Source organism: Pimephales promelas, chromosome 12 (assembly GCF_988280905.1).
Source record: "Pimephales promelas chromosome 12, fPimPro1.hap1.1, whole genome shotgun sequence".
Classification (NCBI taxonomy): Eukaryota; Metazoa; Chordata; class Actinopteri; order Cypriniformes; family Leuciscidae; genus Pimephales; species Pimephales promelas.
The window spans coordinates 16636718-16660118 of record NC_142780.1 but is presented as its reverse complement, the minus strand read 5'-3'; the positions used below and the strand labels follow the sequence as shown (position 1 = coordinate 16660118).

Genomic DNA, 23401 nt, shown 5'->3' with positions numbered 1-23401 from the left:
CATGTTAAAGGGTGTATTGGATGGGCTTTTATTCCGGGTTTGGTTTTATTTGTTGGAAAAATAAATATAGAAATATAATTTGACACAAGAGGGCAGTAAAGCCCTATTTATGGTTTTGAGATTAAACTCACCGTGACATCTACACGTTTTCCAAAGTGGACCAACGTGATTATTTCACGTCTTGTCGTGATACGGGTTGGGCACTGAAGTTACAGGAGTTTCTTCTCATTGCTAAGCAATGTGTGACGTTACATCCTGTAAATCTTATTCTTGAAAAAGAATATGAGATATATTATTGTACATTTATATTTACTTTTTCCATAGGCAATCATAAATGCCCTGTCTGTCTCCTGGCTGGGATATCTCCTCACAGGAGGCTGAGCAGGTCTTCCTTTCTGGATTATCATTGCAGGTCAGAGTAGATTATTCATTATTTTTGCACAATGCACCGTGCACCCTTTTGTTACTGATAATTCTGTTACAGTAACACAACTGTGACTGTTCTCTGATAACTATTTCAGTGAAGTGGAAGATTTTAACTGACAAATTGACAAACAATTGAGGAAAGAAAGGAGACCATTCAATTGTTGGCTGTTACTTTTACATTTACACATTTGGACTCTGGAATTAGATGTCAGTAACATGAATATTCAATTTGACTTTCTCTCTCTCTACAACTCCAACATTTCATAACTGTTTAGTGTTAAATCTGAAATATATATTTGAACATGTTAAACTCATTTGTATGCAAAATGCAATATTTCTATAACCACATAGAAAGAAATGTTTAAAAAAGTTTTTTTTAATTATTTTTTAGAAGGGATAACTATAAGTGCAGTTTGGATCCCATATAATTAAGAAAGAGATAAAAACTCATTTTAGTTTAAGTATAGATGCTCCCTTATATGTTTATTATAGCAAAACCATGATTATTGATTACCATTTGTAACAGAAATACAAGAGAAATACAAAAATATCGTTTTAAGGTACATTGTTTACTTGTCATTAACTTACAAAACCAGTGAGCAATGCAAACGTATTGTCTAATACAGCTGTTAAGGGAGTGCTTGTGATTTAGACGATTCCAAGCCTGCCAAAGCGTCACAATTTAACTGCACCAATAATCTGTAGTGCCACATCTCTACACAAATAACCTCATCTTTATTATAAATCAATAACTACTATGATAACAACCATAAACATATTCCGACAGGAAGCAGCGGCATTTTGAGCATGTGTACACGTCACGAATCACATCAAATTGAGTCACGTGCCGTCTTTGGACATGGGCGAGGCTTCCGACGTCACACATGGATGGGCGTGGTTTCTGACGTCACACGTGGGTGGGCGTTGCTTCTTACGTCACACTTGGATGTGGGCCGGGTTGGATATCCACCGCAGGATGCAGCGAGCTGTAGTTGAAATTTTGAGTTTCAATATCTTAGCTCTGGAAGGGTCTAGAGCCTCCATTTTTGCACTCAGGTTTAAGTCTCATGGCCCTCTATTAGAATCCAGAGTTTGAGAGGATTGGAGAAACTTCATTTTTCGCCTGAAAAAAAAAAACGAAAGGGGTACCACTGTCGTTTTTTTTTTGGGGTCGAAATTTTGAGTTTCGATATCTCAGCTCTGGAAGGGTCTAGAGCCTCAATTTTTGCAGTCAGGTTTAAGTCTCATGGCCCTCTATCAGAATCCAGAGTTTTGAGAAGATTGGAGAAACATCATTTTTCGCCCGAAAAAAAACAAAAACGAAAGGGGTACCACTGTCGTTTTTTTTTTTGGGGTCGAAATTTTGAGTTTCGATATCTCAGCTCTGGAAGGGTCTAGAGCCTCCATTTTTGCACTCAGGTTTAAGTCTCATGGCCCTCTATTAGAATCCAGAGTTTTGAGAAGATTGGAGAAACTTTATTTTTCGCCCGAAAAAAAAAAAAACGAAAGGGGTACCACTGTCGGTTTTTTTTTGGGTCAAAATTTTGAGTTTCGATATCTCAGCTCTGGAAGGGTCTAGAGCCCCCATTTTTGCACTCAGGTTTAAGTCTCATGGCCCTCTATTAGAATCCAGAGTTTGAGAGGATTGGAGAAACTTCATTTTTCGCCTGAAAAAAAAAAACGAAAGGGGTACCACTGTCGTTTTTTTTTTGGGTCGAAATTTTGAGTTTCGATATCTCAGCTCTGGAAGGGTCTAGAGCCTCAATTTTTGCAGTCAGGTTTAAGTCTCATGGCCCTCTATCAGAATCCAGAGTTTTGAGAAGATTGGAGAAACATCATTTTTCGCCCGAAAAAAAAAAAAACGAAAGGGGTACCACTGTCGTTTTTTTTTTTGGGGTCGAAATTTTGAGTTTCGATATCTCAGCTCTGGAAGGGTCTAGAGCCTCCATTTTTGCACTCAGGTTTAAGTCTCATGGCCCTCTATTAGAATCCAGAGTTTTGAGAAGATTGGAGAAACTTTATTTTTCGCCCGAAAAAAAAAAAAACGAAAGGGGTACCACTGTCGGTTTTTTTTTGGGTCAAAATTTTGAGTTTCGATATCTCAGCTCTGGAAGGGTCTAGAGCCCCCATTTTTGCACTCAGGTTTAAGTCTCATGGCCCTCTATCAGAATCCAGAGTTTTGAGAGGATTGGAGAAACTTCATTTTTCGTCTAAAAAAAAAAAACGAAAGGGGTGCCACTGTCATTTTTTTTTTCGGGTCGAAATTTTGAGTTTCGTTATCTCAGCTCTGGAAGGGTCTAGAGCCTCCATTTTTGCACTCAGGTTTAAGTCTCATGGCCCTCTATCATAATATAGAGTTTTGAGAAGATTGGAGAAACTTGATTTTTCGCCCGAAAACTGAAAAAAACGTAAGGGTAACACTGTCGTTTTTTTTTCGGGTTGAAATTTTGAGTTTCGATATCTCAGCTCTGGAAGGGTCTAGAGCCTCCATTTTTGCACTCAGGTCAAAGTCTCGCGGCCCTCTATCATAATCCAGAGTTTTGAGAAGATTGGAGAAACTTGATTTTTCGCCCGAAAACTGAAAAAAACGTAAGGGGTAACACTGTCGTTTTTTTTTCGGGTCGAAATTTTGAGTTTCGATATCTCAGCTCTGGAAGGGTCTAGAGCCTCCATTTTTGCGCTCAGGTCAAAGTCTCGCGGCCCTCTATCATAATCCAGAGTTTTGAGAAGATTGGAGAAACTTGATTTTTCGCCCGAAAACTGAAAAAAACGTAAGGGGTAACACTGTCGTTTTTTTTTTCGGGTCAAAATTTTGAGTTTCAATATCTCAGCTCTGGAAGGGTCTAGAGCCTCCATTTTTGCGCTCAGGTCAAAGTCTTGCGGCCCTCTATCATTATCCAGAGTTTTGAGAAGATTGGAGAAACTTTATTTTTCGCCCGAAAAAAAAAACTAAAGGGGTACCACTGTGTTTTTTTTTTTTCGGGTCGAAATTTTGAGTTTCAATATCTTAGCTCTGGAAGGGTCTAGAGCCTCCATTTTTGCACTCAGGTTTAAGTCTCATGTCCCTCTATTAGAATCCAGAGTTTTGAGACGATTGGAGAAACTTTATTTTTCGCCCGAAAAAAAAAAACGAAAGGGGTACCACTGTACCCCTTTCGAAAAACGTACCACTGTCGTTTTTTTTTTCGGGTCGAAATTTTGAGTTTCGATATCTCAGCTCTGGAAGGGTCTAGAGCCTCCATTTTTGCACTCAGGTTTAAGTCTCATGGCCCTCTATCAGAATCCAGAGTTTTGAGAGGATTGGAGAAACTTCATTTTTCGTCTAAAAAAAAAAACGAAAGGGGTACCACTGTCATTTTTTTTTTTCGGGTCGAAATTTTGAGTTTCGATATCTCAGCTCTGGAAGGGTCTAGAGCCTCCATTTTTGCACTCAGGTTTAAGTCTCATGGCCCTCTATCATAATATAGAGTTTTGAGAAGATTGGAGAAACTTGATTTTTCGCCCGAAAACTGAAAAAAACGTAAGGGGTAAGTAACACTGTCGTTTTTTTTTTTCGGGTTGAAATTTTGAGTTTCGATATCTCAGCTCTGGAAGGGTCTAGAGCCTCCATTTTTGCGCTCAGGTCAAAGTCTCGCGGCCCTCTATCATAATCCAGAGTTTTGAGAAGATTGGAGAAACTTGATTTTTCGCCCGAAAACTGAAAAAAACGTAAGGGGTAACACTGTCGTTTTTTTTTTCGGGTCGAAATTTTTAGTTTCGATATCTCAGCTCTGGAAGGGTCTAGAGCCTCCATTTTTGCGCTCAGGTCAAAGTCTCGCGGCCCTCTATCATAATCCAGAGTTTTGAGAAGATTGGAGAAACTTGATTTTTCGCCCGAAAACTGAAAAAAACGTAAGGGGTAACACTGTCGTTTTTTTTCGGGTCGAAATTTTTAGTTTCGATATCTCAGCTCTGGAAGGGTCTAGAGCCTCCATTTTTGCGCTCAGGTCAAAGTCTCGCGGCCCTCTATCATAATCCAGAGTTTTGAGAAGATTGGAGAAACTTGATTTTTCGCCCGAAAACTGAAAAAAACGTAAGGGGTAACACTGTCGTTTTTTTTTCGGGTCGAAATTTTGAGTTTCGATATCTCAGCTCTGGAAGGGTCTAGAGCCTCCATTTTTGCGCTCAGGTCAAAGTCTCCCGGCCCTCTATCATAATCCAGAGTTTTGAGAAGATTGGAGAAACTTTATTTTTCGCCCGAAAACTGAAAAAAACGTAAGGCGTACCAATGTCGTTTTTTTTTTCGGGTCGAAATTTTGAGTTTCGATATCTCAGCTCTGGAAGGGTCTAGAGCCTCCATTTTTGCACTCAGGTTTAAGTCTCATGGCCCTCTATCATAATATAGAGTTTTGAGAAGATTGGAGAAACTTGATTTTTCGCCCGAAAACTGAAAAAAACGTAAGGGGTAACACTGTCGTTTTTTTTTCGGGTTGAAATTTTGAGTTTCGATATCTCAGCTCTGGAAGGGTCTAGAGCCTCCATTTTTGCGCTCAGGTCAAAGTCTCGCGGCCCTCTATCATAATTCAGAGTTTTGAGAAGATTGGAGAAACTTGATTTTTCGCCCGAAAACTGAAAAAAACGTAAGGGGTAACACTGTCGTTTTTTTTTCGGGTCGAAATTTTGAGTTTCGATATCTCAGCTCTGGAAGGGTCTAGAGCCTCCATTTTTGCGCTCAGGTCAAAGTCTCGCGGCCCTCTATCATAATCCAGAGTTTTGAGAAGATTGGAGAAACTTGATTTTTCGCCCGAAAACTGAAAAAAACGTAAGGGGTAACACTGTCGTTTTTTTTTCGGGTCGAAATTTTGAGTTTCGATATCTCAGCTCTGGAAGGGTCTAGAGCCTCCATTTTTGCGCTCAGGTCAAAGTCTTGCGGCCCTCTATCATTATCCAGAGTTTTGAGAAGATTGGAGAAACTTGATTTTTCGCCCGAAAACTGAAAAAAACGTAAGGGGTAACACTGTCGTTTTTTTTTCGAGTCGAAATTTTGAGTTTCGATATCTCAGCTCTGGAAGGGTCTAGAGCCTCCATTTTTTGCGCTCAGGTCAAAGTCTCGCGGCCCTCTATCATAATCCAGAGTTTTGAGAAGATTGGAGAAACTTGATTTTTCGCCCGAAAACTGAAAAAAACGTAAGGGGTAACACTGTCGTTTTTTTTCGGGTCGAAATTTTGAGTTTCGATATCTCAGCTCTGGAAGGGTCTAGAGCCTCCATTTTTGCGCTCAGGTCAAAGTCTCGCGGCCCTCTATCATAATCCAGAGTTTTGAGAAGATTGGAGAAACTTGATTTTTCGCCCGAAAACTGAAAAAAACGTAAGGGGTAACACTGTCGTTTTTTTTTCGGGTTGAAATTTTGAGTTTCGATATCTCAGCTCTGGAAGGGTCTAGAGCCTCCATTTTTGCGCTCAGGTCAAAGTCTCGCGGCCCTCTATCATAATCCAGAGTTTTGAGAAGATTGGAGAAACTTGATTTTTCGCCCGAAAACTGAAAAAAACGTAAGGGGTAAGTAACACTGTCGTTTTTTTTTTCGGGTCGAAATTTTGAGTTTCGATATCTCAGCTCTGGAAGGGTCTAGAGCCTCCATTTTTGCGCTCAGGTCAAAGTCTCGCGGCCCTCTATCATAATCCAGAGTTTTGAGAAGATTGGAGAAACTTGATTTTTCGCCCGAAAACTGAAAAAAACGTAAGGGGTAACACTGTCGTTTTTTTTCGGGTCGAAATTTTGAGTTTCGATATCTCAGCTCTGGAAGGGTCTAGAGCCTCCATTTTTGCGCTCAGGTCAAAGTCTCGCGGCCCTCTATCATAATCCAGAGTTTTGAGAAGATTGGAGAAACTTGATTTTTCGCCCGAAAACTGAAAAAAACGTAAGGGGTAACACTGTCGTTTTTTTTTCGGGTCGAAATTTTGAGTTTCGGTATCTCAGCTCTGGAAGGGTCTAGAGCCTCCATTTTTGCGCTCAGGTCAAAGTCTCGCGGCCCTCTATCATAATCCAGAGTTTTGAGAAGATTGGAGAAACTTTATTTTTCGCCCGAAAACTGAAAAAAACGTAAGGCGTACCAATGTCGTTTTTTTTTTCGGGTCGAAATTTTGAGTTTCGATATCTCAGCTCTGGAAGGGTCTAGAGCCTCCATTTTTGCACTCAGGTTTAAGTCTCATGGCCCTCTATCATAATATAGAGTTTTGAGAAGATTGGAGAAACTTGATTTTTCGCCCGAAAACTGAAAAAAACGTAAGGGGTAACACTGTCGTTTTTTTTTCGGGTTGAAATTTTGAGTTTCGATATCTCAGCTCTGGAAGGGTCTAGAGCCTCCATTTTTGCGCTCAGGTCAAAGTCTCGCGGCCCTCTATCATAATCCAGAGTTTTGAGAAGATTGGAGAAACTTGATTTTTCGCCCGAAAACTGAAAAAAACGTAAGGGGTAAGTAACACTGTCGTTTTTTTTTTCGGGTCGAAATTTTGAGTTTCGATATCTCAGCTCTGGAAGGGTCTAGAGCCTCCATTTTTGCGCTCAGGTCAAAGTCTCGCGGCCCTCTATCATAATCCAGAGTTTTGAGAAGATTGGAGAAACTTGATTTTTCGCCCGAAAACTGAAAAAAACGTAAGGGGTAACACTGTCGTTTTTTTTCGGGTCGAAATTTTGAGTTTCGATATCTCAGCTCTGGAAGGGTCTAGAGCCTCCATTTTTGCGCTCAGGTCAAAGTCTCGCGGCCCTCTATCATAATCCAGAGTTTTGAGAAGATTGGAGAAACTTGATTTTTCGCCCGAAAACTGAAAAAAACGTAAGGGGTAACACTGTCGTTTTTTTTTCGGGTCGAAATTTTGAGTTTCGGTATCTCAGCTCTGGAAGGGTCTAGAGCCTCCATTTTTGCGCTCAGGTCAAAGTCTCGCGGCCCTCTATCATAATCCAGAGTTTTGAGAAGATTGGAGAAACTTTATTTTTCGCCCGAAAACTGAAAAAAACGTAAGGCGTACCAATGTCGTTTTTTTTTTCGGGTCGAAATTTTGAGTTTCGATATCTCAGCTCTGGAAGGGTCTAGAGCCTCCATTTTTGCACTCAGGTTTAAGTCTCATGGCCCTCTATCATAATATAGAGTTTTGAGAAGATTGGAGAAACTTGATTTTTCGCCCGAAAACTGAAAAAAACGTAAGGGGTAACACTGTCGTTTTTTTTTCGGGTTGAAATTTTGAGTTTCGATATCTCAGCTCTGGAAGGGTCTAGAGCCTCCATTTTTGCGCTCAGGTCAAAGTCTCGCGGCCCTCTATCATAATCCAGAGTTTTGAGAAGATTGGAGAAACTTGATTTTTCGCCCGAAAACTGAAAAAACCGTAAGGGGTAAGTAACACTGTCGTTTTTTTTTCGGGTCGAAATTTTGAGTTTCGATATCTCAGCTCTGGAAGGGTCTAGAGCCTCCATTTTCGCGCTCAGGTCAAAGTCTCACGGCCCTCTATCATAATCCAGAGTTTTGAGAAGATTGGAGAAACTTGATTTTTCGCCCGAAAACTGAAAAAAACGTAAGGGGTAACACTGTCGTTTTTTTTCGGGTTGAAATTTTTAGTTTCGATATTTCAGCTCTGGAAGGGTCTAGAGCCTCCATTTTTGCGCTCAGGTCAAAGTCTCGCGGCCCTCTATCATAATCCAGAGTTTTGAGAAGATTGGAGAAACTTTATTTTTCGCCCGAAAACTGAAAAAAACGTAAGGCGTACCAATGTCGTTTTTTTTTTCGGGTTGAAATTTTGAGTTTCGATATCTCAGCTCTGGAAGGGTCTAGAGCCTCCATTTTTGCACTCAGGTTTAAGTCTCATGGCCCTCTATCATAATATAGAGTTTTGAGAAGATTGGAGAAACTTGATTTTTCGCCCGAAAACTGAAAAAAACGTAAGGGGTAACACTGTCGTTTTTTTTTCGGGTTGAAATTTTGAGTTTCGATATCTCAGCTCTGGAAGGGTCTAGAGCCTCCATTTTTGCGCTCAGGTCAAAGTCTCGCGGCCCTCTATCATAATCCAGAGTTTTGAGAAGATTGGAGAAACTTGATTTTTCACCCGAAAACTGAAAAAAACGTAAGGGGTAACACTGTCGTTTTTTTTTCGGGTCGAAATTTTGAGTTTCGATATCTCAGCTCTGGAAGGGTCTAGAGCCTCCATTTTTGCGCTCAGGTCAAAGTCTCGCGGCCCTCTATCATAATCCAGAGTTTTGAGAAGATTGGAGAAACTTGATTTTTCGCCCGAAAACTGAAAAAAACGTAAGGGGTAAGTAACACTGTCGTTTTTTTTTCGGGTCGAAATTTTGAGTTTCGATATCTCAGCTCTGGAAGGGTCTAGAGCCTCCATTTTTGCGCTCAGGTCAAAGTCTCGCGGCCTTCTATCATAATCCAGAGTTTTGAGAAGATTGGAGAAACTTGATTTTTCACCCGAAAACTGAAAAAAACGTAAGGGGTAACACTGTCGTTTTTTTTTCGGGTCGAAATTTTGAGTTTCGATATCTCAGCTCTGGAAGGGTCTAGAGCCTCCATTTTTGCGCTCAGGTCAAAGTCTCGCGGCCCTCTATCATAATCCAGAGTTTTGAGAAGATTGGAGAAACTTGATTTTTCGCCCGAAAACTGAAAAAAACGTAAGGGGTAACACTGTCGTTTTTTTTTTCGGGTCGAAATTTTGAGTTTCAATATCTCAGCTCTGGAAGGGTCTAGAGCCTCCATTTTTGCGCTCAGGTCAAAGTCTTGCGGCCCTCTATCATTATCCAGAGTTTTGAGAAGATTGGAGAAACTTGATTTTTCGCCCGAAAACTGAAAAAAACGTAAGGGGTAACACTGTCGTTTTTTTTTCGGGTCGAAATTTTGAGTTTCGATATCTCAGCTCTGGAAGGGTCTAGAGCCTCCATTTTTTGCGCTTAGGTCAAAGTCTCACGGCCCTCTATCATATTCCAGAGTTTTGAGAAGATTGGAGAAACTTGATTTTTCGCGCGAAAACTGAAAAAAAAGTAAGGGGTAACACTGTCGTTTTTTTTTTCGGGTCGAAATTTTGAGTTTCGATATCTCAGCTCTGGAAGGGTCTAGAGCCTCCATTTTTGCGCTCAGGTCAAAGTCTCGCGGCCCTCTATCATAATCCAGAGTTTTGAGAAGATTGGAGAAACTTGATTTTTCGCCCAAAAACTGAAAAAAAACGTAAGGGGTAAGACTGTCGTTTTTTTTTTTCGGGTCGAAATTTTGAGTTTCGATATCTCAGCTCTGGAAGGGTCTAGAGCCTCCATTTTTGCACTCAGGTTTAAGTCTCATGGCCCTCTATTAGAATCCAGAGTTTTGAGAAGATTGGAGAAACTTTATTTTTCGCCCGAAAAAAAAAACGAAAGGGGTACCTAGAGTGCTCCCTCCCACAGGTGGAGAAATTTTTGAATTAACAAATAAGAAAAAAATTGACTTTTCCTCTTTAATTATAGAACACATACAAACTACTTAGGCAATGCGCTATTGCCTTACACATCTCTCTCCATGACGTGAGAGACACATTTATACATTAGGCAGTAAATGAACCAAGAACATCTGATCTAACATTAAGACACATAACTATCACAAAAACTTGAAGATCTTACTGCAATAACACAACTCTCAATAAAAAAATACCCATAAAATTACACATAACCTGCAGCAGTCTTGTCTGTCTTCTCATTAGCAACAGTATTTTTGTCTACTTATATTCTATACTTGAGTTTACATTTTTTTTAAATGAATTTGACTAATAAAAAGTGTGGATTGGTGCTTTATCCTGCCTTTTTAAAATAGTTGAATGAATGATCGCGAGATGCGATCGTAGATCAGAACGCCCGCAGCATAGAGGAGAATGAGTCAACTCTGAAAATTAATTAAGCATTTTGGTCATGTTAAAGGGTGTATTGGATGGGCTTTTATTCCGGGTTTGGTTTTATTTGTTGGAAAAATAAATATAGAAATATAATTTGACACAAGAGGGCAGTAAAGCCCTATTTATGGTTTTGAGATTAAACTCACCGTGACATCTACACGTTTTCCAAAGTGGACCAACGTGATTATTTCACGTCTTGTCGTGATACGGGTTGGGCACTGAAGTTACAGGAGTTTCTTCTCATTGCTAAGCAATGTGTGACGTTACATCCTGTAAATCTTATTCTTGAAAAAGAATATGAGATATATTATTGTACATTTATATTTACTTTTTCCATAGGCAATCATAAATGCCCTGTCTGTCTCCTGGCTGGGATATCTCCTCACAGGAGGCTGAGCAGGTCTTCCTTTCTGGATTATCATTGCAGGTCAGAGTAGATTATTCATTATTTTTGCACAATGCACCGTGCACCCTTTTGTTACTGATAATTCTGTTACAGTAACACAACTGTGACTGTTCTCTGATAACTATTTCAGTGAAGTGGAAGATTTTAACTGACAAATTGACAAACAATTGAGGAAAGAAAGGAGACCATTCAATTGTTGGCTGTTACTTTTACATTTACACATTTGGACTCTGGAATTAGATGTCAGTAACATGAATATTCAATTTGACTTTCTCTCTCTCTACAACTCCAACATTTCATAACTGTTTAGTGTTAAATCTGAAATATATATTTGAACATGTTAAACTCATTTGTATGCAAAATGCAATATTTCTATAACCACATAGAAAGAAATGTTTAAAAAAGTTTTTTTTAATTATTTTTTAGAAGGGATAACTATAAGTGCAGTTTGGATCCCATATAATTAAGAAAGAGATAAAAACTCATTTTAGTTTAAGTATAGATGCTCCCTTATATGTTTATTATAGCAAAACCATGATTATTGATTACCATTTGTAACAGAAATACAAGAGAAATACAAAAATATCGTTTTAAGGTACATTGTTTACTTGTCATTAACTTACAAAACCAGTGAGCAATGCAAACGTATTGTCTAATACAGCTGTTAAGGGAGTGCTTGTGATTTAGACGATTCCAAGCCTGCCAAAGCGTCACAATTTAACTGCACCAATAATCTGTAGTGCCACATCTCTACACAAATAACCTCATCTTTATTATAAATCAATAACTACTATGATAACAACCATAAACATATTCCGACAGGAAGCAGCGGCATTTTGAGCATGTGTACACGTCACGAATCACATCAAATTGAGTCACGTGCCGTCTTTGGACATGGGCGAGGCTTCCGACGTCACACATGGATGGGCGTGGTTTCTGACGTCACACGTGGGTGGGCGTTGCTTCTTACGTCACACTTGGATGTGGGCCGGGTTGGATATCCACCGCAGGATGCAGCGAGCTGTAGTTGAAATTTTGAGTTTCAATATCTTAGCTCTGGAAGGGTCTAGAGCCTCCATTTTTGCACTCAGGTTTAAGTCTCATGGCCCTCTATTAGAATCCAGAGTTTGAGAGGATTGGAGAAACTTCATTTTTCGCCTGAAAAAAAAAAACGAAAGGGGTACCACTGTCGTTTTTTTTTTGGGGTCGAAATTTTGAGTTTCGATATCTCAGCTCTGGAAGGGTCTAGAGCCTCAATTTTTGCAGTCAGGTTTAAGTCTCATGGCCCTCTATCAGAATCCAGAGTTTTGAGAAGATTGGAGAAACATCATTTTTCGCCCGAAAAAAAACAAAAACGAAAGGGGTACCACTGTCGTTTTTTTTTTTGGGGTCGAAATTTTGAGTTTCGATATCTCAGCTCTGGAAGGGTCTAGAGCCTCCATTTTTGCACTCAGGTTTAAGTCTCATGGCCCTCTATTAGAATCCAGAGTTTTGAGAAGATTGGAGAAACTTTATTTTTCGCCCGAAAAAAAAAAAAACGAAAGGGGTACCACTGTCGGTTTTTTTTTGGGTCAAAATTTTGAGTTTCGATATCTCAGCTCTGGAAGGGTCTAGAGCCCCCATTTTTGCACTCAGGTTTAAGTCTCATGGCCCTCTATTAGAATCCAGAGTTTGAGAGGATTGGAGAAACTTCATTTTTCGCCTGAAAAAAAAAAACGAAAGGGGTACCACTGTCGTTTTTTTTTTGGGTCGAAATTTTGAGTTTCGATATCTCAGCTCTGGAAGGGTCTAGAGCCTCAATTTTTGCAGTCAGGTTTAAGTCTCATGGCCCTCTATCAGAATCCAGAGTTTTGAGAAGATTGGAGAAACATCATTTTTCGCCCGAAAAAAAAAAAAACGAAAGGGGTACCACTGTCGTTTTTTTTTTTGGGGTCGAAATTTTGAGTTTCGATATCTCAGCTCTGGAAGGGTCTAGAGCCTCCATTTTTGCACTCAGGTTTAAGTCTCATGGCCCTCTATTAGAATCCAGAGTTTTGAGAAGATTGGAGAAACTTTATTTTTCGCCCGAAAAAAAAAAAAACGAAAGGGGTACCACTGTCGGTTTTTTTTTGGGTCAAAATTTTGAGTTTCGATATCTCAGCTCTGGAAGGGTCTAGAGCCCCCATTTTTGCACTCAGGTTTAAGTCTCATGGCCCTCTATCAGAATCCAGAGTTTTGAGAGGATTGGAGAAACTTCATTTTTCGTCTAAAAAAAAAAAACGAAAGGGGTGCCACTGTCATTTTTTTTTTTCGGGTCGAAATTTTGAGTTTCGTTATCTCAGCTCTGGAAGGGTCTAGAGCCTCCATTTTTGCACTCAGGTTTAAGTCTCATGGCCCTCTATCATAATATAGAGTTTTGAGAAGATTGGAGAAACTTGATTTTTCGCCCGAAAACTGAAAAAAACGTAAGGGTAACACTGTCGTTTTTTTTTCGGGTTGAAATTTTGAGTTTCGATATCTCAGCTCTGGAAGGGTCTAGAGCCTCCATTTTTGCACTCAGGTCAAAGTCTCGCGGCCCTCTATCATAATCCAGAGTTTTGAGAAGATTGGAGAAACTTGATTTTTCGCCCGAAAACTGAAAAAAACGTAAGGGGTAACACTGTCGTTTTTTTTTCGGGTCGAAATTTTGAGTTTCGATATCTCAGCTCTGGAAGGGTCTAGAGCCTCCATTTTTGCGCTCAGGTCAAAGTCTCGCGGCCCTCTATCATAATCCAGAGTTTTGAGAAGATTGGAGAAACTTGATTTTTCGCCCGAAAACTGAAAAAAACGTAAGGGGTAACACTGTCGTTTTTTTTTTCGGGTCAAAATTTTGAGTTTCAATATCTCAGCTCTGGAAGGGTCTAGAGCCTCCATTTTTGCGCTCAGGTCAAAGTCTTGCGGCCCTCTATCATTATCCAGAGTTTTGAGAAGATTGGAGAAACTTTATTTTTCGCCCGAAAAAAAAAACTAAAGGGGTACCACTGTGTTTTTTTTTTTTCGGGTCGAAATTTTGAGTTTCAATATCTTAGCTCTGGAAGGGTCTAGAGCCTCCATTTTTGCACTCAGGTTTAAGTCTCATGTCCCTCTATTAGAATCCAGAGTTTTGAGACGATTGGAGAAACTTTATTTTTCGCCCGAAAAAAAAAAACGAAAGGGGTACCACTGTACCCCTTTCGAAAAACGTACCACTGTCGTTTTTTTTTTCGGGTCGAAATTTTGAGTTTCGATATCTCAGCTCTGGAAGGGTCTAGAGCCTCCATTTTTGCACTCAGGTTTAAGTCTCATGGCCCTCTATCAGAATCCAGAGTTTTGAGAGGATTGGAGAAACTTCATTTTTCGTCTAAAAAAAAAAACGAAAGGGGTACCACTGTCATTTTTTTTTTTCGGGTCGAAATTTTGAGTTTCGATATCTCAGCTCTGGAAGGGTCTAGAGCCTCCATTTTTGCACTCAGGTTTAAGTCTCATGGCCCTCTATCATAATATAGAGTTTTGAGAAGATTGGAGAAACTTGATTTTTCGCCCGAAAACTGAAAAAAACGTAAGGGGTAAGTAACACTGTCGTTTTTTTTTTTCGGGTTGAAATTTTGAGTTTCGATATCTCAGCTCTGGAAGGGTCTAGAGCCTCCATTTTTGCGCTCAGGTCAAAGTCTCGCGGCCCTCTATCATAATCCAGAGTTTTGAGAAGATTGGAGAAACTTGATTTTTCGCCCGAAAACTGAAAAAAACGTAAGGGGTAACACTGTCGTTTTTTTTTTCGGGTCGAAATTTTTAGTTTCGATATCTCAGCTCTGGAAGGGTCTAGAGCCTCCATTTTTGCGCTCAGGTCAAAGTCTCGCGGCCCTCTATCATAATCCAGAGTTTTGAGAAGATTGGAGAAACTTGATTTTTCGCCCGAAAACTGAAAAAAACGTAAGGGGTAACACTGTCGTTTTTTTTCGGGTCGAAATTTTTAGTTTCGATATCTCAGCTCTGGAAGGGTCTAGAGCCTCCATTTTTGCGCTCAGGTCAAAGTCTCGCGGCCCTCTATCATAATCCAGAGTTTTGAGAAGATTGGAGAAACTTGATTTTTCGCCCGAAAACTGAAAAAAACGTAAGGGGTAACACTGTCGTTTTTTTTTCGGGTCGAAATTTTGAGTTTCGATATCTCAGCTCTGGAAGGGTCTAGAGCCTCCATTTTTGCGCTCAGGTCAAAGTCTCCCGGCCCTCTATCATAATCCAGAGTTTTGAGAAGATTGGAGAAACTTTATTTTTCGCCCGAAAACTGAAAAAAACGTAAGGCGTACCAATGTCGTTTTTTTTTTCGGGTCGAAATTTTGAGTTTCGATATCTCAGCTCTGGAAGGGTCTAGAGCCTCCATTTTTGCACTCAGGTTTAAGTCTCATGGCCCTCTATCATAATATAGAGTTTTGAGAAGATTGGAGAAACTTGATTTTTCGCCCGAAAACTGAAAAAAACGTAAGGGGTAACACTGTCGTTTTTTTTTCGGGTTGAAATTTTGAGTTTCGATATCTCAGCTCTGGAAGGGTCTAGAGCCTCCATTTTTGCGCTCAGGTCAAAGTCTCGCGGCCCTCTATCATAATTCAGAGTTTTGAGAAGATTGGAGAAACTTGATTTTTCGCCCGAAAACTGAAAAAAACGTAAGGGGTAACACTGTCGTTTTTTTTTCGGGTCGAAATTTTGAGTTTCGATATCTCAGCTCTGGAAGGGTCTAGAGCCTCCATTTTTGCGCTCAGGTCAAAGTCTCGCGGCCCTCTATCATAATCCAGAGTTTTGAGAAGATTGGAGAAACTTGATTTTTCGCCCGAAAACTGAAAAAAACGTAAGGGGTAACACTGTCGTTTTTTTTTCGGGTCGAAATTTTGAGTTTCGATATCTCAGCTCTGGAAGGGTCTAGAGCCTCCATTTTTGCGCTCAGGTCAAAGTCTTGCGGCCCTCTATCATTATCCAGAGTTTTGAGAAGATTGGAGAAACTTGATTTTTCGCCCGAAAACTGAAAAAAACGTAAGGGGTAACACTGTCGTTTTTTTTTCGAGTCGAAATTTTGAGTTTCGATATCTCAGCTCTGGAAGGGTCTAGAGCCTCCATTTTTTGCGCTCAGGTCAAAGTCTCGCGGCCCTCTATCATAATCCAGAGTTTTGAGAAGATTGGAGAAACTTGATTTTTCGCCCGAAAACTGAAAAAAACGTAAGGGGTAACACTGTCGTTTTTTTTCGGGTCGAAATTTTGAGTTTCGATATCTCAGCTCTGGAAGGGTCTAGAGCCTCCATTTTTGCGCTCAGGTCAAAGTCTCGCGGCCCTCTATCATAATCCAGAGTTTTGAGAAGATTGGAGAAACTTGATTTTTCGCCCGAAAACTGAAAAAAACGTAAGGGGTAACACTGTCGTTTTTTTTTCGGGTTGAAATTTTGAGTTTCGATATCTCAGCTCTGGAAGGGTCTAGAGCCTCCATTTTTGCGCTCAGGTCAAAGTCTCGCGGCCCTCTATCATAATCCAGAGTTTTGAGAAGATTGGAGAAACTTGATTTTTCGCCCGAAAACTGAAAAAAACGTAAGGGGTAAGTAACACTGTCGTTTTTTTTTTCGGGTCGAAATTTTGAGTTTCGATATCTCAGCTCTGGAAGGGTCTAGAGCCTCCATTTTTGCGCTCAGGTCAAAGTCTCGCGGCCCTCTATCATAATCCAGAGTTTTGAGAAGATTGGAGAAACTTGATTTTTCGCCCGAAAACTGAAAAAAACGTAAGGGGTAACACTGTCGTTTTTTTTCGGGTCGAAATTTTGAGTTTCGATATCTCAGCTCTGGAAGGGTCTAGAGCCTCCATTTTTGCGCTCAGGTCAAAGTCTCGCGGCCCTCTATCATAATCCAGAGTTTTGAGAAGATTGGAGAAACTTGATTTTTCGCCCGAAAACTGAAAAAAACGTAAGGGGTAACACTGTCGTTTTTTTTTCGGGTCGAAATTTTGAGTTTCGGTATCTCAGCTCTGGAAGGGTCTAGAGCCTCCATTTTTGCGCTCAGGTCAAAGTCTCGCGGCCCTCTATCATAATCCAGAGTTTTGAGAAGATTGGAGAAACTTTATTTTTCGCCCGAAAACTGAAAAAAACGTAAGGCGTACCAATGTCGTTTTTTTTTTCGGGTCGAAATTTTGAGTTTCGATATCTCAGCTCTGGAAGGGTCTAGAGCCTCCATTTTTGCACTCAGGTTTAAGTCTCATGGCCCTCTATCATAATATAGAGTTTTGAGAAGATTGGAGAAACTTGATTTTTCGCCCGAAAACTGAAAAAAACGTAAGGGGTAACACTGTCGTTTTTTTTTCGGGTTGAAATTTTGAGTTTCGATATCTCAGCTCTGGAAGGGTCTAGAGCCTCCATTTTTGCGCTCAGGTCAAAGTCTCGCGGCCCTCTATCATAATCCAGAGTTTTGAGAAGATTGGAGAAACTTGATTTTTCGCCCGAAAACTGAAAAAAACGTAAGGGGTAAGTAACACTGTCGTTTTTTTTTTCGGGTCGAAATTTTGAGTTTCGATATCTCAGCTCTGGAAGGGTCTAGAGCCTCCATTTTTGCGCTCAGGTCAAAGTCTCGCGGCCCTCTATCATAATCCAGAGTTTTGAGAAGATTGGAGAAACTTGATTTTTCGCCCGAAAACTGAAAAAAACGTAAGGGGTAACACTGTCGTTTTTTTTCGGGTCGAAATTTTGAGTTTCGATATCTCAGCTCTGGAAGGGTCTAGAGCCTCCATTTTTGCGCTCAGGTCAAAGTCTCGCGGCCCTCTATCATAATCCAGAGTTTTGAGAAGATTGGAGAAACTTGATTTTTCGCCCGAAAACTGAAAAAAACGTAAGGGGTAACACTGTCGTTTTTTTTTCGGGTCGAAATTTTGAGTTTCGGTATCTCAGCTCTGGAAGGGTCTAGAGCCTCCATTTTTGCGCTCAGGTCAAAGTCTCGCGGCCCTCTATCATAATCCAGAGTTTTGAGAAGATTGGAGAAACTTTATTTTTCGCCCGAAAACTGAAAAAAACGTAAGGCGTACCAATGTCGTTTTTTTTTTCGGGTCGAAATTTTGAGTTTCGATATCTCAGCTCTGGAAGGGTCTAGAGCCTCCATTTTTGCACTCAGGTTTAAGTCTCATGGCCCTCTATCATAATATAGAGTTTTGAGAAGATTGGAGAAACTTGATTTTTCGCCCGAAAACTGAAAAAAACGTAAGGGGTAACACTGTCGTTTTTTTTTCGGGTTGAAATTTTGAGTTTCGATATCTCAGCTCTGGAAGGGTCTAGAGCCTCCATTTTTGCGCTCAGGTCAAAGTCTCGCGGCCCTCTATCATAATCCAGAGTTTTGAGAAGATTGGAGAAACTTGATTTTTCGCCCGAAAACTGAAAAAACCGTAAGGGGTAAGTAACACTGTCGTTTTTTTTTCGGGTCGAAATTTTGAGTTTCGATATCTCAGCTCTGGAAGGGTCTAGAGCCTCCATTTTCGCGCTCAGGTCAAAGTCTCACGGCCCTCTATCATAATCCAGAGTTTTGAGAAGATTGGAGAAACTTGATTTTTCGCCCGAAAACTGAAAAAAACGTAAGGGGTAACACTGTCGTTTTTTTTCGGGTTGAAATTTTTAGTTTCGATATTTCAGCTCTGGAAGGGTCTAGAGCCTCCATTTTTGCGCTCAGGTCAAAGTCTCGCGGCCCTCTATCATAATCCAGAGTTTTGAGAAGATTGGAGAAACTTTATTTTTCGCCCGAAAACTGAAAAAAACGTAAGGCGTACCAATGTCGTTTTTTTTTTCGGGTTGAAATTTTGAGTTTCGATATCTCAGCTCTGGAAGGGTCTAGAGCCTCCATTTTTGCACTCAGGTTTAAGTCTCATGGCCCTCTATCATAATATAGAGTTTTGAGAAGATTGGAGAAACTTGATTTTTCGCCCGAAAACTGAAAAAAACGTAAGGGGTAACACTGTCGTTTTTTTTTCGGGTTGAAATTTTGAGTTTCGATATCTCAGCTCTGGAAGGGTCTAGAGCCTCCATTTTTGCGCTCAGGTCAAAGTCTCGCGGCCCTCTATCATAATCCAGAGTTTTGAGAAGATTGGAGAAACTTGATTTTTCACCCGAAAACTGAAAAAAACGTAAGGGGTAACACTGTCGTTTTTTTTTCGGGTCGAAATTTTGAGTTTCGATATCTCAGCTCTGGAAGGGTCTAGAGCCTCCATTTTTGCGCTCAGGTCAAAGTCTCGCGGCCCTCTATCATAATCCAGAGTTTTGAGAAGATTGGAGAAACTTGATTTTTCGCCCGAAAACTGAAAAAAACGTAAGGGGTAAGTAACACTGTCGTTTTTTTTTCGGGTCGAAATTTTGAGTTTCGATATCTCAGCTCTGGAAGGGTCTAGAGCCTCCATTTTTGCGCTCAGGTCAAAGTCTCGCGGCCTTCTATCATAATCCAGAGTTTTGAGAAGATTGGAGAAACTTGATTTTTCACCCGAAAACTGAAAAAAACGTAAGGGGTAACACTGTCGTTTTTTTTTCGGGTCGAAATTTTGAGTTTCGATATCTCAGCTCTGGAAGGGTCTAGAGCCTCCATTTTTGCGCTCAGGTCAAAGTCTCGCGGCCCTCTATCATAATCCAGAGTTTTGAGAAGATTGGAGAAACTTGATTTTTCGCCCGAAAACTGAAAAAAACGTAAGGGGTAACACTGTCGTTTTTTTTTTCGGGTCGAAATTTTGAGTTTCAATATCTCAGCTCTGGAAGGGTCTAGAGCCTCCATTTTTGCGCTCAGGTCAAAGTCTTGCGGCCCTCTATCATTATCCAGAGTTTTGAGAAGATTGGAGAAACTTGATTTTTCGCCCGAAAACTGAAAAAAACGTAAGGGGTAACACTGTCGTTTTTTTTTCGGGTCGAAATTTTGAGTTTCGATATCTCAGCTCTGGAAGGGTCTAGAGCCTCCATTTTTTGCGCTTAGGTCAAAGTCTCACGGCCCTCTATCATATTCCAGAGTTTTGAGAAGATTGGAGAAACTTGATTTTTCGCGCGAAAACTGAAAAAAAAGTAAGGGGTAACACTGTCGTTTTTTTTTTCGGGTCGAAATTTTGAGTTTCGATATCTCAGCTCTGGAAGGGTCTAGAGCCTCCATTTTTGCGCTCAGGTCAAAGTCTCGCGGCCCTCTATCATAATCCAGAGTTTTGAGAAGATTGGAGAAACTTGATTTTTCGCCCAAAAACTGAAAAAAAACGTAAGGGGTAAGACTGTCGTTTTTTTTTTCGGGTCGAAATTTTGAGTTTCGATATCTCAGCTCTGGAAGGGTCTAGAGCCTCCATTTTTGCACTCAGGTTTAAGTCTCATGGCCCTCTATTAGAATCCAGAGTTTTGAGAAGATTGGAGAAACTTTATTTTTCGCCCGAAAAAAAAAACGAAAGGGGTACCTAGAGTGCTCCCTCCCACAGGTGGAGAAATTTTTGAATTAACAAATAAGAAAAAAATTGACTTTTCCTCTTTAATTATAGAACACATACAAACTACTTAGGCAATGCGCTATTGCCTTACACATCTCTCTCCATGACGTGAGAGACACATTTATACATTAGGCAGTAAATGAACCAAGAACATCTGATCTAACATTAAGACACATAACTATCACAAAAACTTGAAGATCTTACTGCAATAACACAACTCTCAATAAAAAAATACCCATAAAATTACACATAACCTGCAGCAGTCTTGTCTGTCTTCTCATTAGCAACAGTATTTTTGTCTACTTATATTCTATACTTGAGTTTACATTTTTTTTAAATGAATTTGACTAATAAAAAGTGTGGATTGGTGCTTTATCCTGCCTTTTTAAAATAGTTGAATGAATGATCGCGAGATGCGATCGTAGATCAGAACGCCCGCAGCATAGAGGAGAATGAGTCAACTCTGAAAATTAATTAAGCATTTTGGTCATGTTAAAGGGTGTATTGGATGGGCTTTTATTCCGGGTTTGGTTTTATTTGTTGGAAAAATAAATATAGAAATATAATTTGACACAAGAGGGCAGTAAAGCCCTATTTATGGTTTTGAGATTAAACTCACCGTGACATCTACACGTTTTCCAAAGTGGACCAACGTGATTATTTCACGTCTTGTCGTGATACGGGTTGGGCACTGAAGTTACAGGAGTTTCTTCTCATTGCTAAGCAATGTGTGACGTTACATCCTGTAAATCTTATTCTTGAAAAAGAATATGAGATATATTATTGTACATTTATATTTACTTTTTCCATAGGCAATCATAAATGCCCTGTCTGTCTCCTGGCTGGGATATCTCCTCACAGGAGGCTGAGCAGGTCTTCCTTTCTGGATTATCATTGCAGGTCAGAGTAGATTATTCATTATTTTTGCACAATGCACCGTGCACCCTTTTGTTACTGATAATTCTGTTACAGTAACACAACTGTGACTGTTCTCTGATAACTATTTCAGTGAAGTGGAAGATTTTAACTGACAAATTGACAAACAATTGAGGAAAGAAAGGAGACCATTCAATTGTTGGCTGTTACTTTTACATTTACACATTTGGACTCTGGAATTAGATGTCAGTAACATGAATATTCAATTTGACTTTCTCTCTCTCTACAACTCCAACATTTCATAACTGTTTAGTGTTAAATCTGAAATATATATTTGAACATGTTAAACTCATTTGTATGCAAAATGCAATATTTCTATAACCACATAGAAAGAAATGTTTAAAAAAGTTTTTTTTAATTATTTTTTAGAAGGGATAACTATAAGTGCAGTTTGGATCCCATATAATTAAGAAAGAGATAAAAACTCATTTTAGTTTAAGTATAGATGCTCCCTTATATGTTTATTATAGCAAAACCATGATTATTGATTACCATTTGTAACAGAAATACAAGAGAAATACAAAAATATCGTTTTAAGGTACATTGTTTACTTGTCATTAACTTACAAAACCAGTGAGCAATGCAAACGTATTGTCTAATACAGCTGTTAAGGGAGTGCTTGTGATTTAGACGATTCCAAGCCTGCCAAAGCGTCACAATTTAACTGCACCAATAATCTGTAGTGCCACATCTCTACACAAATAACCTCATCTTTATTATAAATCAATAACTACTATGATAACAACCATAAACATATTCCGACAGGAAGCAGCGGCATTTTGAGCATGTGTACACGTCACGAATCACATCAAATTGAGTCACGTGCCGTCTTTGGACATGGGCGAGGCTTCCGACGTCACACATGGATGGGCGTGGTTTCTGACGTCACACGTGGGTGGGCGTTGCTTCTTACGTCACACTTGGATGTGGGCCGGGTTGGATATCCACCGCAGGATGCAGCGAGCTGTAGTTGAAATTTTGAGTTTCAATATCTTAGCTCTGGAAGGGTCTAGAGCCTCCATTTTTGCACTCAGGTTTAAGTCTCATGGCCCTCTATTAGAATCCAGAGTTTGAGAGGATTGGAGAAACTTCATTTTTCGCCTGAAAAAAAAAAACGAAAGGGGTACCACTGTCGTTTTTTTTTTGGGTCGAAATTTTGAGTTTCGATATCTCAGCTCTGGAAGGGTCTAGAGCCTCAATTTTTGCAGTCAGGTTTAAGTCTCATGGCCCTCTATCAGAATCCAGAGTTTTGAGAAGATTGGAGAAACATCATTTTTCGCCCGAAAAAAAAAAAACGAAAGGGGTACCACTGTCGTTTTTTTTTTGGGGTCGAAATTTTGAGTTTCGATATCTCAGCTCTGGAAGGGTCTAGAGCCTCCATTTTTGCACTCAGGTTTAAGTCTCATGGCCCTCTATTAGAATCCAGAGTTTTGAGAAGATTGGAGAAACTTTATTTTTCGCCCGAAAAAAAAAAAAACGAAAGGGGTACCACTGTCGGTTTTTTTTTGGGTCAAAATTTTGAGTTTCGATATCTCAGCTCTGGAAGGGTCTAGAGCCCCCATTTTTGCACTCAGGTTTAAGTCTCATGGCCCTCTATTAGAATCCAGAGTTTTGAGAAGGTTGGAGAAACTTTATTTTTCGCCCGAAAAAATAAAACGAAAGGCGTACCACTGTCGTTTTTTTTTTTCGGGTCGAAATTTTGAGTTTCGATATCTCAGCTCTGGAAGGGTCTAGAGCCTCCATTTTTGCACTCAGGTTTAAGTCTCATGGCCCTCTATCAGAATCCAGAGTTTTGAGAGGATTGGAGAAACTTCATTTTTCGTCTAAAAATAAAAAACGAAAGGGGTGCCACTGTCATTTTTTTTTTTCGGGTCGAAATTTTGAGTTTCGTTATCTCAGCTCTGGAAGGGTCTAGAGCCTCCATTTTTGCACTCAGGTTTAAGTCTCATGGCCCTCTATCATAATATAGAGTTTTGAGAAGATTGGAGAAACTTGATTTTTCGCCCGAAAACTGAAAAAAACGTAAGGGGTAACACTGTCGTTTTTTTTTCGGGTTGAAATTTTGAGTTTCGATATCTCAGCTCTGGAAGGGTCTAGAGCCTCCATTTTTGCGCTCAGGTCAAAGTCTCGCGGCCCTCTATCATAATCCAGAGTTTTGAGAAGATTGGAGAAACTTGATTTTTCGCCCGAAAACTGAAAAAAACGTAAGGGGTAACACTGTCGTTTTTTTTTTCGGGTCGAAATTTTGAGTTTCGATATCTCAGCTCTGGAAGGGTCTAGAGCCTCCATTTTTGCGCTCAG

At 40.0% G+C, this 23401-nt stretch overlaps 3 long non-coding RNA genes across 3 annotated transcripts; all 3 read left to right on the top strand.

Annotated features, from left to right (window-relative positions):
• The first annotated feature begins 281 nt into the window (after positions 1–281).
• On the top strand, positions 282–649 carry LOC148976989 (uncharacterized). The gene is made up of 2 exons (XR_016145861.1): positions 282–412; positions 522–649. It is a non-coding gene; the product is annotated as an uncharacterized LOC148976989 (long non-coding RNA).
• A 9958-nt stretch (positions 650–10607) lies between these two features.
• On the top strand, positions 10608–10975 carry LOC148976988 (uncharacterized). Its single transcript, XR_016145860.1, has 2 exons — positions 10608–10738; positions 10848–10975. It is a non-coding gene; the product is annotated as an uncharacterized LOC148976988 (long non-coding RNA).
• A 9958-nt stretch (positions 10976–20933) lies between these two features.
• LOC148976987 (uncharacterized) lies at positions 20934–21301 on the top strand. The gene is made up of 2 exons (XR_016145859.1): positions 20934–21064; positions 21174–21301. It is a non-coding gene; the product is annotated as an uncharacterized LOC148976987 (long non-coding RNA).
• Positions 21302–23401: the final 2100 nt, after the last annotated feature.